Source organism: Rutilus rutilus (assembly GCF_951802725.1).
Source record: "Rutilus rutilus genome assembly, chromosome: 9".
In the NCBI taxonomy this organism is placed as follows: Eukaryota; Metazoa; Chordata; class Actinopteri; order Cypriniformes; family Leuciscidae; genus Rutilus; species Rutilus rutilus.
The window spans coordinates 32,974,955-32,992,053 of NC_140223.1; the positions used below are offsets into that span (position 1 = coordinate 32,974,955).

The 17,099-nt window shown below is 37.6% G+C and overlaps 1 protein-coding gene across 3 annotated transcripts in view; it reads left to right on the forward strand.

Annotated features, from left to right (window-relative positions):
* The window catches only part of maml2 (mastermind like transcriptional coactivator 2), a 101,244-nt gene that overhangs the window by 23,339 nt on the left and 60,806 nt on the right, over positions 1 to 17,099 (forward strand). The window contains exon 12 of one of the 3 annotated variants that reach the window (XM_084418422.1): positions 4,448 to 5,130. The gene's annotated coding sequence lies outside the window, so the exon portion shown is untranslated. Of the gene's footprint in view, positions 1 to 4,447; positions 15,867 to 17,099 lie in introns of those variants that run through there. The other 2 variants (XM_084418424.1, XM_084418423.1) reach the window with 2 other exon arrangements.

The window sequence follows — 17,099 nt, forward strand, 5'->3', positions numbered from 1 at the left end:
CACATTTGTTATGGCAATAAATGCAGGAGAAAATGTCATCAGATGATGTTGGACACTTTATGGTGATGCTATAGTCATCATATGGTGGGCCTGATTCACTGATATGACTTTGAGTCAAATCTCTGAATATATTAGTAGGCTATACATAATGCATATAGAGAAAATTTATTTGAATATATAGAGTATGATTAATGTCACAATTTTTCACATGACCCCTATGATATTGTGGCTAGTGATGGCAGTCTGACACAGAACTTTGATACGTGCCAAACCATTAAATACAATTCCATTTGAACCACTGCTCCGAAGGTTGCTTTGGTATGGAAAAAACACGTGGAAATGCGTGCACTAGATTTATTTCACTCGTCTTAAAGTCTCCTGTCTACTATCTAGCCGGGATCATTTAGATGCAGCCTTGGCTTTTCACCAGACGAGGTCGCTGTTACTGAAGCTTCGAGTAATGAACCCATTTTCAAAACAAATTCAGTGCCTCACCAAAGCTTCAATTGCCCATCACTAGTTCAGAGTTGATCTGAATTTTTTTTTTTTTTTTTTTTGTCACCATAGTCATGATTCATATGCTGATTCTTGACATCTGTTTGAGTCTTATGATCCTGTCAAACCATCTTCTGTGTAATGACTTAATAAAATCTTTCAGAGTATCACAGCACAGCAGGATTTTCAGCAGCAGTATTGGCATGCAAAATTAACAACTAATATTTAACAACCTAATCAGATATTACACTTTAGGTGGTAATCAGGCCACTACATGATGACTATCATCACTATCATCTGATCTGAGTTTCCGATAGCTATCATAACAAATATGTATCTGAGCAGCCAGAGAAAAATTAATGTTAAAAACTGAAGGGTCAAGATCCCAACTAAAGCAAACACAGATCACCAAAATGGTGAAATCAAACTTTATTATTTTCAATAAAACATCAACTTCTAAACCTCTGTTAATTCTCAATAAGAACGTCAGTATGAAAGAAATAAAGTCTGGATTGTAATAAGTGAAGATGCTGAGATCTTGAGAGATCTGTTAGTGTTTAATGTTCTGTTGGGGTTTAAAGTGTTTCTGTATGGTCTGTTTTATGTCACCATTGTGCTGAAGAGTAGAGCCTGAGCTTCAGTCCAGGATGAGCAGAGAAACACTGATGAAATGCTGCATGTTGCTTTATTTAACAGACAGTAACTGTGTAGTTGCTGATGCAGTGACATACAGTAGTCGAAGTAAATCATGCATGTAGTTAAAGCTGCAATATATAAGCTTTTTGTAATAAAATATCCAAAAATCACTTGCACAGTGTGATATATTTCCTGCAATTGTGTACTTACAATATCCCAAAAGTTCCCAAAGATTTTTAATTTCAGAGAAATTCCAATTTTAATTAATGGCTCGTCCCTGTCGCCCTGTCCCACTTGTCGCCTGTCAATGACGTAATATCCGCGTTATCCCTGGTTTCCGCTCGTACTGCCATAGTAACCATGGCGACAGACGTGGATAACTGCGTTACGTCTAGCGGCGCGCTCACGCTGTTGTTGTTTCGTTCAAACATTTTTGTCCATGGCAAGCAGACTTTGGGACAAAAGGAGAACTAAAACGAGGATCAATATCAGCGTGGCGTTTTTGAGATGCCGAGAGCTCCACGTCCGTGACAAACTTCGACTTGACACTCGCGTGTGGCGCTGATATCTGTCTCTCAGTAGCAATTGCGCCCTGCTTCATACCACAGTCATGTTAAAAACATCAATGTATTCACTCATCCATAAACATTATTAGATCCTTCGGCATGACGGCAAGTTCCATAAGTCCACTTGCGTCATTAACATACGCCTTTGTTATTGTAAGAGGATAGCGGCGAAAAAGTGATATATTGTAGCTTTAACTGCAAGAGATTCACTTTTTACAGTGAGTGCGTTTGTTAAAAAAAATTCAGGAAATATATGTGAAATAACTGTGTTTCTGTTTAAAAAAGTCTAATGAAGATTTCTGTAAAAGCACTTTATTTAAATTAGAATATTTTACATTTTACGGTTTTTGAATGGCAGCCATTGCTGACAGTCATTTCACCATTTTTTATAAGTGTTTTTCTGTAAAACATTTAAGGAAATTTTCTGTATAAGTTTTTTGCACTTTATTTTAATTAGGATATTTTACTTTATTTTTACGTTTTTTGTTTGGCAGCTGTGGCTGACAGTCATGTACCGTTTTTTTTAAAGATTTTATTTTACGTATGTTACTTGTATTTAATCAGCAGACACTGCACTGTATGTGTCCAAGACCAATTTCCTTTGGGAAAATAAAGTCTATATCTTATCTTACATGTATATTATGCAACTATCCCTAAACCAAACCCAGTAACACTTTATTTTACAGTGTACTTGTTACATATGTTACATGTAGACCTACACCACACCCTGACAGGCAGACTGATGGGAAAAACACATTATTTTGCTGTTACTTTTTAAAAATTGTTTTTTATTATGTATCAATTTCTTGCTTTTTGTTTTTATCAGTTTTAATTTTTATATAAACATTTAACTTTTAAAATAAAGGTTTTACAACAACATCACCATATTCTGTTATATGTGAGCCTCCATGCTCATCTATTGTACAGTATATGATATTGGTGGTGGGGGCCCACATCAATATTTTTTTCAGGGGGCCCCGAATCCTCTAGTATGTTAAATACTCAATGAAATTCTCTCCTGTAGTTGTAACACACTTCGAAGCTGCAACAGTCAGATTCAGCAGAAATTGAGCAGCAGATTTATTCTTCTCAAAATCCAAAGCAAATTCATGAATTCTGGGGAGACAGACAGATTGATCATGTTAATGTCTGGAGCAGGAAAATATGAAATAATGTATGTGACCCATAATACAAATGAGCAGAGTTTCCCCAACTACTGTTTGCTAGGACACAATGAACAATGTTTATCAGTTTTTCTTGTAAACAAAACCATAAGACAAATTATTTCAGATTTTTCTTACATCTTTGGTTTCTAAAATTTTTTAATCTGACTTTTAATTCAAATTAAAAAATCTTAAATAATTTGATGGGTTGATTTTTTTTATGACACTACTTTGATATCTCCTGAATCAATAACTTAGATCATTTTAAAGTAAAACTGTCTGTTTCTACACTGTGTTTGTGTATTGACTATCAGGATAATCTACAGCTCAATTTTAGTCAAGTGCTGTTGTGTGCTGCATGTTACATCACATCAGTGTGAGCTGGAAACCGATGAACACAATCACACTGTCCTCAGGACAAACAATGACCACAGTGAAACAGTAAACACAAACACAGAGACTCTCACCTGAGCTGTGAGATGTAGGGCAGACACTGGAGGAATCCCCTCACTTCACTCTCTTCATCTGTCCAGTCTATCAGCTCTACTGGTTTCTTCTCTGTTTGGAGTTTCAGCACTTCTAGGAGGATGGAGCTTTATTCTCCAGACTATAGAAAACATTGGAAAAGCATTTGTATTTTAAGCAAAGATGAAAAGTTTATAATGTATCTGTTTCATAAGTTCACTTTTATCTCACCATCGACTGGTACTGGTGTTTCCTCACTAGGTTCGCTGGTGACGTCCTCATAGACAGCAGAGACTCTGACTCTATAGCAGGTGCTGTGAGGAACAGTTAAAGTACATTGAGGTTCTTGTGTTGGTACTGATGACCAGCCCTCCAGTCCTGCTTCTTTATACTCAACCATATACCACAAAACTGGACAAACTTCATCAGCTTCAGCTTTTAACGACATGATTCTGTGTCTCTATTCCTCTCAACAGATGGTTGTCCAGGTCTTGCTGCAGAGGCTGTTTTAAAGTTAATAATCCAGCTAAAGCTGCTCATACATTAGTTGTCAGAAACTGCATACCTGATTTGATATTCTGTGTCTTGGTCCAAACCTGATAAAACATGTTTTTCATTGCTTTTCGTGCTCTTTTCATTTAAAGCCACATCATTACTCACAACTCCATATTCCACCACATGTCTCTCAGTGCTTTAGTTCATCAGAAGATTCAGCTTCAGAGATACACTAGTGTGTTGTATGTGAGCTATTTGAAGGGGATCTGGTTTTAGTCCAAGCTTCACATTACTACTCATAATCCTTCCAGCATGATAACACTGCACAGAGTACTCAGGAAAACCATCACCAGGTACAGATGCAGCAATGAACTTGGTTTGCTCTGTATCGTCATTTGCTTCTTTAGCAGCAATAAACAGTTGTACATCAATGAGCACTTTCTGATTGATGCTTTTTAACGATTTTTTAACAATTTCAGTGACCTCTCTCTTAAAATCTCCTTTGTACTCCTGTAGAAGCTCTGAAAATTCAATTAATTTATCTTTTAGTGCAGGGAACCACATAATCACAGTCAGATTTGCTTGACTTGTCATTAATTCCTGACAAATCCTGATCTGTTTCCTCAGATGTTCTAGAATGTTCTCAGCTCGACGCATCAAGTTTTCACTGACTCCACTCAGAGCAGCACACACTGAGCTCTTGTCCAGTTTCTTCAGAGGATACAGCCAGACCTTCAGAGGAACTGCTCTCTCGCCTTTAGATCCAAGCAGTGTCGGCAGAGAACCGTAGATCTCCACAGCCTTATCAAAAGACACTGGACTCTTCCAATCACCCACATCAATGTAGAGATAACAGTGATATAACAAGGTTCTAGCTTTTTTATTGACATTCAGGTGTACATCTGAACAAAGGTCATCTTCTTCACCAACTTTTCCATTTCTGTATTTTTCTCAGAAATGTTGCTTTTACTATCAAAAACAAAGAAAGCTTGGGCTCCATAGAACACAGCGATGATCACATGTGTTGCTGTGGTTGCATTAATGACTGAGGTAGGAGCTCCTTCCTGTATCAGTCTTTGGCTGATCATGTCCAGTTTGGTGGTGGTTTGGTAGTGTAGGGTAACTCTGTCCTGCTGTTGAGACTGACCTGGGTGGTTCAGAAAGGCTGCAGCTCCACTTACTTTTAACAGTCCATGCAGAGTTCTTGCTCTTAATACAGGAGATGTTTCAAGGGCTCTGAATCTCTTCTGTAGGGAGACACCTTCCAGAACCTTGACCTCTGTTTGAGGTCAAGGCAAAGACAATTTCATAGATGCTATAGTGCTTTCATTCCACAGAAAATTATCTGAAAAAAACAAAAACAAATGTTTTTGATATATACTGAGAAACAATGAGTTTTCTTAATCTTTCAGATTTGGGTCTGGATGTCCAGGCTATACCTAGAGAATCCCACCAGAAATTTTACAACCAAAATTTAAATGCTCATACCTTTCATTCCTAAGAAAACTTTGAGTTCCATCTTTGAACAGTATTGGTCGATCCAGTGACTGGTCACTTTGTAGAGATGTACATGAAGGTGCTGGAGATGTTATCTGGTCCCATTCTTGGGGATAAATAAATAACTGATGTTAAAATACTGTACAAGAGGCATGCAAACTGCATATAATGATCACTAGTTCCAATAATGTGGTCCATGTTTTTGTTTATTTCATTTCTATGAGTACATTTTAACCATACTTGTAACTTGTGCAACCCATCAGAAATTTTAAATGCTCACAGCTTTCATTCCTAAGAAAACCCGCTGCTCCATCTTTGAACAGTATTGGTCGATCCAGTGACTGCTCACTTTGTAGAGATGTACATGAAGGTGCTGGAGAAGCTGATAGACTCTGTCTCAACCTTTGTAGGGAAGAAAAAAACTAACTAACGCTAACCACTGTGCAAGAGAGAAATGAAAAGCACAACCTAGTAATGTCTCTTTAAAGTTTAAAAAAAATCAAGATTTATAAACTGCAACATGAATTTCAATGCCTAGAAATCCCCAAAAGGTGTCTGTGTACTTTCTTCACCAAGTTGAATAGCTCCAGATCAGAACTCCGGTTATCAGATGACAGATTGACAGTTGACAGATGTGAATATGAAAACTAGCTTATTTTTGCGACGAACAAAACAGATATATTCACCTCAGAGAAGAAAGTACATGGATTATATTTCATGTCGAGTGAATTGAGGGACAAATATAGAGGCTCATGAACGTGCACATCGTGCACAGAAGATCAACAGCTAAGGACAGGATTTTTGTTAAATGATACATACAATTTCCGTTTGTTGGGAATCGTAAGAAATTTTCCGGTTGCCGATTCCGGTTCCGCCAAACGATTCCGGTTTTGGTTCCGATTCAATAAAAATGATTAAACAACTAATAAAAAATAGTAGTAAGGAAAAAAATGCACAATACTCAACTCAAACAATTCTTTTTGTGTTTATTGCTTATAATTGTCAAATGAGTTTAACATACAGGTAATGTCAACAAATTCAACATATTATTTAGCAATTTTTGCTAAAAAATTTTTTTCTGAAGGAAAATAAAATAAAATATAGCTGCGAGCAGCGATGGCGGGCCCAAGCCGGTGGCACCGCCACCCTGGTGCCTTTAGTTACACTTTAGTTACACTATATATATATATGTAACAAAAAATATATAATATATACATTATATATATGTAAAAAAAAAAAAATATATATATATATATATATATATATGGCGAGGCGAGGAACGGGCAGAGAAGTGCGAACGTTTTTGGACATTCATCATATTGCATTGGTTTTCATTTCTTGTCCTCAAACCGAGCACTAATCTGTTTATTTTTAAGTCACACATTCTCCATTGATTAAAAAAGACAATCAAATGTATTTTTTAATGGTAGTATTATTTTATACAGAAATAAATTATTTATAATTCAGATGAGAATAAAGTTAGTGTTAATTAAAATTGTAAGGAAAACAAATATATTGATCTAAAATCTACTATCATTTGCTGCAAATAGGTTGACTATTTATATTTATTATTATATTTTATTACGGCTGTAATGAACCGGCTGCGATGTCAAGATTGCAATGCTGGAATGCACAGTGTGTGTGTGTGTGTGTGTGTGAGGCGTGGGCGCGATCGAACAGTGGAAACATAAAAACATAGGCTACTCCGTCGGTTTGTTCATACAGGACATCATTTAAACTGCACTGTGTTCACTTATATTTATGTACACTCGCAATAAAACACAACATTGTGCTTTTGTAAAAAAACATTCAAGCAATCCAACCCCCGAAATGGCGCTATTTTTTAAATGAAACTAAAATGCTCACGGCTGCATGGGCAATAACACGTCTACAGCGAGGAATGAGCAGAACAGAGTGAATGTTTTTTAGTTCATTCCTACTGGACGTCCGTATTTCACTTTCGCTCATCATATACTCACCCTCATGTTGTTTTAATCCTTTATGAATTTCTTTCTTCTGCTGAACAGAAAGGAAGATATTTAGGAGAATGTCAGTAACCAGACAGTTTCTGATCCCATTGACTTCCATAGTAGGAAAAAAATGTATACTATGGAAGTCAATGAGACCAGAAACTGTCTGGTTACTGACATTCTTCTAAATATCTTCCTTTCTGTTCAGCAGAAGAAAGAAATTAATAAAGGATTGAAACAACATGAGGGTGAGTATATGATGACAGAATTTTCTATTTAAAGTGGAGTATCCCTTTAAGTTAGCGATTTAAAAGCCCCCGCCGCGGTGTCACACATCGATTAACCAGTGGGAAAAAATTCTCAGTCACATCGCTATTATATTTATATATAAATACAATATACAATGGGCCTACCTGATTTTGAACACAAGAGGGCAGTATAGCCCTATGTATGACTTTTTTTTTTACTAAATAGCGCATTCTGGCTGATTTTAAACTTGTACATAATTCTTGAATTGAAAAAAACTGAATAAACCCAAAACTAGTTCTGTTTCGGTTTAGTTCTGATATTTGTATAATTTTATATAAAAATAAATGGTGTATAATTAAATTTTAAGAAGATATGAGATGTTTTCTGATTCATTTTTTGACATTATTTTAATCCCTCGCCATGTCAAAACCGTTTGAAATATTTAATATCCGTTCACAATTTAGCATCTTTAATGTATTTTCATCGTGTTAAAAAAGTTTGGTGTGAATAAAAAAAAAAAACACTTAGCAGGAGTGGGTAAAAATGCAGAGGCTGAATTTGCAAATAAATCCACATTCAAACCAAAATATCTGACTTCCTGTTGGTCAGAGCTAATAACTGTCAATTAGAAAGTTGTCCGGCTCGATGAGACCAATATACGTACTGATTTTTGTAATTGTGGGTAAAACTAACACCACCACTTTTGTCAAAAACATTTTGAAAGTGACACACTTCCTGCTGCCAGTTGGTGGCGCTATAACTTTGACTCACAATAGTCACATCCATCTGATCGGCCTCTTACCACGAACACACTGCTGAAGTTTCATCACGATCAGTTAATGTGTGCAGAAGTTATAACACTTCGTGTTTCTCTTTTCTCGCCATAAATTCGTTTCCTCGCCACGGCCAAACCGTTTGAGATATCAAAAATCCGTCCGCAATTTAGAATCCTCAATGTCTTGACTTCATGCACACCGAGTTTGGTGGCGATTTAATTAATTCTCTAGGAGAAGTGTTTCAAATTCCACAGCAAGCGTTCTACAAACAACCCATAATTGCCGACTTCCTGTTGGGCTGGCGTAAAACTTAGAGCACGAAAGTTGTTCGGCCCGATGAGATCTATATTTGTACCGAGTTTCATATCATTACATGTAAGTGTGTTTGATTTATGGACAAGTGTTCGGATCCCGTTCCAGGGGGCGCTGTTGAGCCCCCCTGCCACGCCCGGGTACCAGCTTCAGCCCGGCCCTGATGGCCGCGGGTTCTGACCTGTGTGCAAAGTTTCAAGAGTTTTCGAGCACGTTAAAGGCCCCAAAAGCCCCTGAAACCTTGAAAAACAGGAATTTTAAACAAATCTCACTCAAAAGACAAATCCCCCCACCCCTCACACACACAGAGACGCAGAGGCAGAGAGAGAGAGAGAGAGAGAATTCTCAAAAAAATCACATTCAAACCAAAATATCTCACTTCCTGTTGGTCACAGCTTATGACTATAAATTAGAAAGTTGTCCGGCTTGATGAGAACAATATACATAACGATTTTTGTGACTCTATTTAAAACTAAGCCCCCATTTTTGACTAAAGGTGGCGCTACTGAGCCCCTCACCACGCCCGTTTCTGAAACTTTGCACATGTCTACTGGCTAATAAATGTGATGTGTCTGTCGAGTTTCATCCAATTTCAAGTATGTTAAGAGTCTCAAAAGCATCTGAAAAGAATATTAAAGTTTGATGCATTGCCACGGCAACAGTATTTAAGATATCAATAAACCTTTCACAGGTCTACATCTGCCGTGTGTCTACATTATACACATAAAGTTTGAAGCAAATCGGGTAAAAAGAAGAGGGTGATTTCAAAGCATTTTGAAAGTGACACACTTCCTGCTGCCAGTTGGTGGCGCTATAACTTTGACTCACAATAGTCACATCCATGTGATCGGCCTCTTACAACGAACACACTGCGGAAGTTTCATCAAGATCAGTTAATGTATGCAGAAGTTATAACACACTTCCTGTTTATCTTTTCTCGCTATAAATTCGTTTCCTCGCCACGGCCAAACCGTTCGAGATATCAAAAATCCGTCCGCAATTTAGCATCCTCAATGTCTTGACTTCATGCTGACCGAGTTTGGTGTGGATCGGATCAATTACCTAGGAGGAGTACATTAAATTCCACAGCATGCGTTTTTCAAACAACCCATAATAGCTGACTTCCTGTTGGGCAGAGCTAATAACTTAGAGTGCGAAAGTTGTTCGGCCCGATGAGATCTATATGTGTACCGAGTTTCATACTAATACGTTCTTGTATGTGTCCAAGATTTAAGATTGTGTTCTAGGGGGCGCTGTTGAGCCCCCCTGCCACGCCCGGGTACCAGCTTCAGCCCGGCCCTAATGGCCGCGGGTTCTGACCTGCGTGCAAAGTTTCATGAGTTTTTGAGCACTTTAAAGGCCCCAAAAGCCCCCGAACCCTTGAAGAACAATAATAATAAATATATATATATATATATATAAATATAGCTGCGAGCAGCGATTGCGGGCCCAAGCCGGTGGCACCGCCACCCCGGTGCCTTTAGTTACCTAAAGGCACCGGGGATGGCGGTGCCACCGGCTTTGGCCCTCCATCGCTGCTCGCAGCTATATTTATATATATATATATATATATATATATATATATATATATATATATATATATATATATATATATATATATAAATATCTATATATATACATATATATATATGTATATAAATATCTATATATATACACACACACACACACACACATATATATATATATATATATATATATATATATACTTATATATATATACGTATATATATATATATATATAAATATAAGACAGAAAATTTTACTTGTCTTACCTTATTCTGATTTTATGATACACCCAAAATATTCCACAACAAATCCTTTAAATTTAATGTAAAAATAAAAACGAAAGTAAGCAGTGTTGGTCTCACGTAACCCTCTCATTAGAATCAAAATGTTTCAATATTTGCGATGTATTTGGATGCTAAACTATTCTTTATTATAGGCTTTGTACTTCACTCGTGTTCCAATATCGATGGAAAAAATCATCCTCTTCACACGCGCAAAAATGTTCTTGGAAACATCACAGTGGAGCTCTGCTTACTGTGAATGGTACAGATTGTACTACTGACTATTTAAACAGAGCAGTGTAATTCGTTTATGTTAGGTTGACTATTTTTATTATTATATTGTATTAGGGCTATAATGAACAGGCTGCGATGTCAAGATTGCAATTCTGGAATGTGTGTGTGTGTGTGTGTGTGACGCGGTTGCGGTTGAACAGTGGACACAAAAACATAAATAAAATGTTTTAGTTAATTCCTACATCCATAGGAATAAATTGAAAATGCTCGCTCTACTCCGCACCATTATCAATGTCTGTGCGGACGTCTGTATTTTACTAGTATATAGTATACTATAGTTAGCGATTTAAAAGCGCTCAGTGGTGTCACACGTCGATTAACCGGTGGTAAAATGTTATCACAGTCACATCCCTAATATATTTATATATAAATACAATAGGCCTACCTGAAAGAGAATTTTACTTGCCCGACCAGAGTATAGCCTGATTAGAACGTCAATAACAAAAAAATAACTTGGGAATCACTAAAACGAGAGATTATTCTAATTTCATTACATTCATTTTAAGTTGCAATCATCAGTTAATAATAAATGTATTACTGATCAATGGGGTTGCACTGCTGAGGCTCATGCTGCTTCTCCAGGAGAATTGTAAACAAATGAGCGCAGCACACAAAAAAGCAACCCAGTTAACAACATACTGACTATAAAAATTACAAATATGGAGTTTTTATATTTTTTATAACATATGATAGAGTTAAGCAACCTCACTTGACGAGTAGGCAACTATTTCCTGAATACAATCACGATTGAAACTGTGACATTGATTTCATACAACAGGTTAATAAACAGTTACAATTAAGTCACTTACATTTTAGATGCAATATTGACTGTTTTTGTTCTGTTTCAGCAGCAAAAATAGTTAAACAAAGATCACAGCAACTTGTTTTCTCATTACTGAATGATTCAGCATTTTGAAACGAATCGCTTGACTCAAAGATTCAATGGTCAATCCATAAACATCTGTCTCAATCATGAATGACTCAGTCATTGGAACGAATCATTTGAACGAATGAATCAATGACTCGCTCATTAAGATGGTCGCCTGGCGACACCTAATGGCGGTTTAGTGTTATGTTTAAAAGTATCATTCTTTCCAACGTGCACCATTATCAATGTCCGTGCGGACGTCCGTTTTTTTACTTTCACTTTTATATTAGCGATTTAAAAGCACCCACTTGTGTCACACGTCGATTAACCGGTGGGAAAATATCCTCAGACACATACCTAATAAATGTATATTTAAATACAATATTGGCCTACCTGGTAAAAAGTGTTATATACTATTTTGATGTCCTTTTGGACACAAGAGGGCAGTATAGCCCTATGTTTGCTTTTTTGTTGAACCAAATAGCACTAAATAGCCTGTTTTTAACTTTTTCATTCTTCTTGAATTGCAAAAACAGAATAAAATGGGTTTAGTTGTGATATTTGTATACTTTTATATAGAAATAAATGGTATATAATTACATTTTTAGAAGATTTTTAGTGTTTCCTTTTTGGACATTAATCCCTCGCCGTAGCAAAACCGTTTGAGATATTTATTATCCATTCACAACTTAGCATATTTAATGTAGTTTCATCATGTTGAAAAAGTTTGGTACGAATAAAATAAATAGTTTAAGAGGAGTGGCTAAAAATTCAGAGGCTGATTTTGCAAAAAAAATCACATTCAGACCCAAATATCTGACTTCCTGATGGCCAGAGCTATTGAATGTAAATTAGAAAGTTGTCCGGCTTGATGAGAACAATATAAAAACTATTTTTTCTTTACTGTAGTTAAAACTAACCCCCCCACTTTTGTCTAAAGCATGTTGAAAGTGACACACTTCCTGCTGCCAGTTGGTGGCGCTATAACTTTGACTCACAATAGCTACATCCATCTGATCGGCCTCTTACCACGAACACACTGCTGAAGTTTCATCAAGATCAGTTAATGTATGCAGCAGTTATTCCACTTCCGTGTTTCTCTTTTCTCGCCATAAATTCGATTCCTCGCCACAGCCAAACCGTTCGAGATATCAAAAATCCGTCCGCAATTTAGCATCCTCAAAGTCTTGACTACATGCACACCGAGTTTGAAGGGGACACGGTGAATTTTCTAGGAGGAGTATTTCACATTCCACAGCAAGCGTTTTCCAAACAACCCATAATAGCCGACTTCCTGTTGGGCTGGCGTAAAACTTGACCGGGGTAAAGTTGTTCGGCCCGATGAGATCTATATGTGTACCGAGTTTCATATTAATTCATGCGAGCGTGTTTGATATATGGATCAAGTTTTAGAACCCCGTTCAAGGGGGCGCTGTTGAGCCCCCCTGCCACGCCCGGGTACCAGCTTCAGCCCGGCCCTGATGGCCGTGGGTTTTGACCTGTGTGCAAAGTTTCAAGAGTTTTTGAGCACGTTAAGGACCCCAAAAGCCCCTGAAACCTTGATTAACAATATAAAAGCAAGAGTCAAATCCCCCCCCTCCCCTCACACACACACAGACACAGAGAGAGGGAGAGAAAATTCTTCAGAAAATCCACATTCAAACCAAAATATCTCTCTTCCTGTTGGTCGGAGATGGTTCATGTAAATTAGAAAGTTGTCCGTCTTGATGAGAACAATACACATACCAAGTTTTGTGATTCTAGGAAAAACTAAGCCCCCATTTTTGACTAAAGGTGGCGCTACTGAGCCATTCCACCATGCCCGTTTCTGAAACTTTGCACATGTCTACTGGCTAATAAATGTGATGTGTCTGTTGAGTTTCATGCAATTTCAAGTATGTTAAGAGTCTCAAAAGCATCAAAAAAGAATATTAAAGTTTGATGCATTGCCACGGTAACAGTATCTAAGATATCAATAATCCTTTCACAGGTTTACATCTGCCGTGTGTCTACATTGTACACATAAAGTTTGAAGCAAATCGGGTAAAAATAAGACACTGATTTCAAAGCATTTTGAAAGTGATGTACTTCCTGCTGCCTGTTGGTGGCGCTATAACTTTGACTCACAATAGTCACATCCATGTGATCGGCCTCTTACAACGAACACACTGCTGAAGTTTCATCAAGATCAGTTAATGTATGCAGAAGTTATAACACACTTCCTGTTTCATTTTTTCGCCATAAATTTGTTTCCTCGCCACGGCCAAACCGTTCGAGATATCAAAAATCCGTCCGCAATTTAGCATCCTCAATGTCTTGACTTCATGCACACCGGGTTTGGAGGTGAATCGATGAATTCCCTAGGAGGAGTACATTAAATTCCACAGCATGCGTTTCCAAACAACGCTAAATAGCCAACTTCCTGTTTGGCTGGCGTAAAACTTAGAGCACGAAAGTTGTTCGGCCCGATGAGATCTATATGTGTACCGAGTTTCATATTATTACATGCAAGCGTGTTTGATTTATGGACACGTGTTCGGATCCCGTTCCAGGGGGCGCTGTCGAGCCCCCCTGCCACGCCCGGGTACCAGCTTCAGTCCGGACCTGATGGCCGCGGGTTCTGACGTGTGTGCAAAATTTCAAGAGTTTTCGAGCATGTTAAGAGCCCCAAAAGTGCCCGAAAGGTTGACAAAATAATAATAATAATAATAATAATAATAATAATAAATAATCCTACCGGAAACAATAGGGCCTTCGCCCTTTCAGGGCTTGGGCCCTAATAAATTTCTGCATTCTCTGGGAGAATTTGGGACCTCTCCTAGCTTACTGTATCTCCAGCAGTGGAGAATACCCTCTCAGAAGGGGTAGAATATGCTTGAACACACATATGTAAGATCCAGACAGGTGAAACATTTTTAAAATCGGTTTAAATGATTGAGATAAAGACTTCACTTGTTTCATTACTGGATTAATCAGCGCTCTAGCGGTTCATAAACAGAACTGCATGCGTTTTGAGGAAGAACACACTTTTTAACGATCTACGAAACAAATCGATATTTCCCGTATTTAGCCTGAAATAGACCAAGTTCTATATTAGAATAACACCAAAACACAAAACATAAATTTTCTGATTATAGATGGATGGTGTGAACCAACACCATGAGTATGCACTTCCCCTTTAAAAAAATATTTACATGTAACAGTTGTATTATGTAATTCCATAATTGCATGCAACTAAACCTAAACCAAACCCTACTCCTACCCCAACCCTATAGTAAGTAGTTAATTAATTTTACTCAGTACTTAAATAATTACACTGTAACAATGACACCTTAAAAATTGTAACACCCCAAACCCTAATCCTATAGCCTAAGTAGTTAATTAATATCACTCAGTACTTAAATGTATGATTACACAGACACCTTAAAATAAAGTGTAACCAAAACCTTCAATTCCTTAATTACTGATGTCAAGACTGTAAGGAATGAGTCTATACAGAAATTATTTAAATAATAATAATAATTATACTTAGGCTTCCTATATTTGGAATAAACAAGACTAGTGACGGATAGCTGGTCTCCCGGCTACATGTGTAGCTGTTACACACATGTAACGTTTTCAACATAACCAATTAACAAAAATACAACCTCTTCCACTAGTATTGGTTCAGGCTGTGGCTCGCAGTCAATGCATTCAATGCATTTCATGTAGTTCACTGCTGGCACCACTAGAGCCTGCAAAATGACAGCTCACCAATCGCAGGATTTCTGTACAGCATGAGGGATCTGCTTATACAATGAGAGTCTGTAGTCAGCTGCGGTAAGCCAGCCTCTCCGGACTAACCCCGTACGCGCTCGGACTGCTGACAATCCACTGCGTGGAGAACGCGCCGCGACTCCAGTTTTTTTCAGTTTGTTTGGGAATCACCTCAAGGAACCGTAAACCGCGTTAAAGATGACAATGATGGAAAGTGCCTGTACACTGCCTGAACTCCCCCGAAGTTTGCGGATTTCTATCGTCAAGTAAATGGATTATAATTGCGTGTATTATTTGTCCGCTGACACGGGACCCTTGGTTATCGCCATATGTGCGTTCAGGTATGACCGATATCCGCATGCATTAGCGTGATTGGGTTTATTGCTTGGTGCAGGACTGTGTAAAAGCCTTCTGACTGCACATTGTGGATTTGTTACACCTTGCATGGAGTTGAATGAGCGCACGCTGCGATTTTGGCACCCTGGCAAGCTGCAAGACACCCCCGTGCACTGGAAAGTAATAATGCATAGTGTTTTAATAATGTTGCGATATACTGCAGAAAATGTGTGGATCCTGAAGTCACGTTTGATTTTCATATGCACTTTGTTAGATTTTGTTGTCTGTGTGACATCAGTAATGAGAAGAAAATAGCCTTGTTTCAAGTAGCCTATACTTCCATTGAGTTTGTATACCCAGATAACAAATGTGTTTTCTACACGTTTCCCAAACATTTCATTTTTGAACATCGACCTATTGAACAATACAGCGCAAACGTTATCAACCGTGTAACAAATTAACAAGACATAGCCAGCTTACCTGAAAACTTCACTTGTAAAAACTTTTTTAAATCGTTTTATTTTTTACAATTTTCTCTTTAACAAAAATCTCAACACTTCCTAATAAGTTCTTCATCAGGTTACTAATGTTTAAATAATGTTATCAGTTCAAACCTCGTTGCAATTGTTGGAACTTTAATCAAGCACAAGCATTGGGACGTTACATTATGTTATTTTAAAAACGTTAACATTGCCATTTTTAACACTGAGAAATATATATATTTTTTTATTAAACACTCTAATGCTAAAACTCAAAAAAAGTCAGTTACACTGCGCACACTTACACCAGAAGCTGACTTTTCTAGTTATTTGAAAACGTTTTTATTTTACATATAAATCGAAAAACCCCAACATTATAGTATAGTATTAAAACCCCATAGGAAAATCTTGAAGCAGGTCACACCTGGACCACAACGTGCCACATGCATTTGCGTCTTTGCTTGTTTGCAATTCAAGGGTAAATAACTGTTCATTTGAATTTACAGCATACTGAAGAAACACTTTATATAAAGGCTAATGTTATGTGTTTGAGCATGTGCACTTAGGGCGTGTCCGAATCCACTTTTGCTAGTTTAACATGGGAAAAATGGTCTAAAAGGGTTGTCCCTACTCTCTTAATGAGTAAAGGGTGTGTTTTGGGCGTAACGTGCAAAAAAAAAGATCAAAGTCTCTTCTCCTGTTCCCTTGCGCATTCGCTATTTACATGGCGGAATTTGCAAGTGGTTAAACTAAACGCTTCTCTAGCAAGGAAGAGACCATCTATGGGACAAAGTGTATGCGCGTTGTGGACCCGACTATAGGTGCACATTACTAACGCGCTGTTTAAATAACAAAAAAATATTGCTAAAAAAAATGGCACAGTCTGTTTCAGTTGCCTCAAAATAGCAACGCGCCAACAATGCTCCTGAACACA